The sequence below is a fragment of the Chenopodium album genome, chromosome 6 (assembly GCF_948465745.1).
Source record: "Chenopodium album chromosome 6, dcCheAlbu1.1, whole genome shotgun sequence".
Lineage (NCBI taxonomy): Eukaryota > Viridiplantae > Streptophyta > Magnoliopsida > Caryophyllales > Amaranthaceae > Chenopodium > Chenopodium album.
The window spans coordinates 42557109-42558897 of record NC_137839.1 but is presented as its reverse complement, the minus strand read 5'-3'; the positions used below and the strand labels follow the sequence as shown (position 1 = coordinate 42558897).

At 42.1% G+C, this 1789-nt stretch overlaps 1 non-coding gene across 1 annotated transcript; it reads left to right on the top strand.

The window, feature by feature from the left end:
• Window positions 1-654: 654 nt before the first annotated feature.
• Window positions 655-760, top strand: LOC145637521 (small nucleolar RNA R71). The gene has a single exon (XR_014114296.1). It is a non-coding gene; the product is annotated as a small nucleolar RNA R71 (small nucleolar RNA).
• Window positions 761-1789: the final 1029 nt, after the last annotated feature.

Here is a 1789-nt window from a genome sequence, read left to right as displayed (position 1 = left end):
GACTAAGAAAAGGGAAGATAAAGGAGAAAGAAAAGAGGAAGCAAAACTAAGTAAAAATGCTTAGAAAAAGGGCCAAACAAGTGCAAATGAGGGGAGAATCCTTAGAGAAAAAGGATAAAAGAGTGGCATAAATGCTAATCATCAAAATCCCCCACACTTGCCTTTTGTTTGTCCTCAAGCAAGGAATACTAAAACAAAAAGACAACACACACACAACAAGCATATACACAATGAGAGGTATCATGATCATAGGTTTCAGAATTAGAACAAAACATGCACCCTTGGGGCATTGTATTGTAAGAAGAGGGGGAGGAAGTATCAATACCATTGCCTCCCTTGGTTGAAGGGGAGGTTTTACCATGAGGATTGGACCTTTCTTTCATCAATTCATCCATTTGCGTTGTCATTTTGGAGATTTGGGTAGAAAGGTTGTTGATTGCGTTGGCTTGCTCCAATTCATAAACACCCTTGCTAGAAGTAGCATCCCTTTCTCCTTCGTACCAATCATCATAGTGCTTTGCGGCCTCCTCTATAATACACTCCACTTCATGCTCTCCTTTGTTCATGATTGGACCACCAGCCGCGGCGTCTAGGCTTGTTCTTCCTTGAGGTGTGAGACCTCGATAGAAAGTGTGAATGAGTTGATACTAGGGTATCCCATGGTGTGGGCATTGACGTTGAAGCTCTTTGTATCGTTCCTATGCCTCACTTAGAGACTCACCACTCTTTTGGCGAAAACCTTGAATCAAAGACCGAGCCTCGGCGGTCTTCCTATGGTTATAAAACCTCCTCAAGAAAGTCGTAGTCACTTGGTCCCATGTTGTGAGAGAATTAGGGGGCACCTCCTTCTCTAGCCATTCTAGACCTCTCCCAATTAGCGAAAATTGGAAACATTTTGAGGCGAATATATTCTTGAGTCACTCCATCGGCCTTTATTGTGTCACAATATTTCTCAAACTCTTTTAGGTGCTCATGAGGACTCTCAAACTATCCACCCGAGAATTGTTTCCTCTCAATCAAGGCAATCAAATTAGGCTTGATCTCGAAATTGTTGGCTTGAGTAGAAGGAGTTAGGATCCCACTTTGCGCTCTAAAAGCTTCGGGGGCCCCAAGACGACTCAAAGGCGTATTCTCTCCCATTTTAGAACCTTCTTCACTCTCAAACTTATAGGTTGAGAAAGGGTTGATTTCTGAACTCGAAGATGATTTAGGGCTATCTAATTCTTCACTTGAGGGTGAAGAGGGTGGAGTATCTTCTAATTCTCTTACTCCTCTCGTTGGAGTATGGGAATTTCTACACCTTGCTCTTGCTTCTCTTCGAAGTAGGGAAAAAGACCTCTCTAGCTAGCTCTGGATCGATAGGAATCAAAGATCTTGAGCGGGTTCGTCCTCTGTTCATACAACAAAGCTAAGAAGATTGTAAGAACTGACAAGTAACAAAAGTAGCAAACACTAACAAATAAAGATGAGATAGTCTCAAACAAGCAATGAAATAGCAATGGAAGCCGTCTCCCCGGCAACGGCGCCAATTTCACAAGGCAATAATCGTGTCGTTGAGCGACTACACCTAAATCAAATAAATTTATAACGCTCTACTGACCTAATACGTGTATAGGGTAAATAAAGGGGTCGAACCACAGGGAGAAATGCTTAAGCACTGCATTCATTACCTAGGGTCTAAGCTATCTCGGAACAAGAAGTGTGAATAACTAAAAGGTTAAACTAAGAACGAAATGGATTAAAATTAATATAGCTAGGCACGAAGGGAAATGGGTAGGTGAAGTTGACG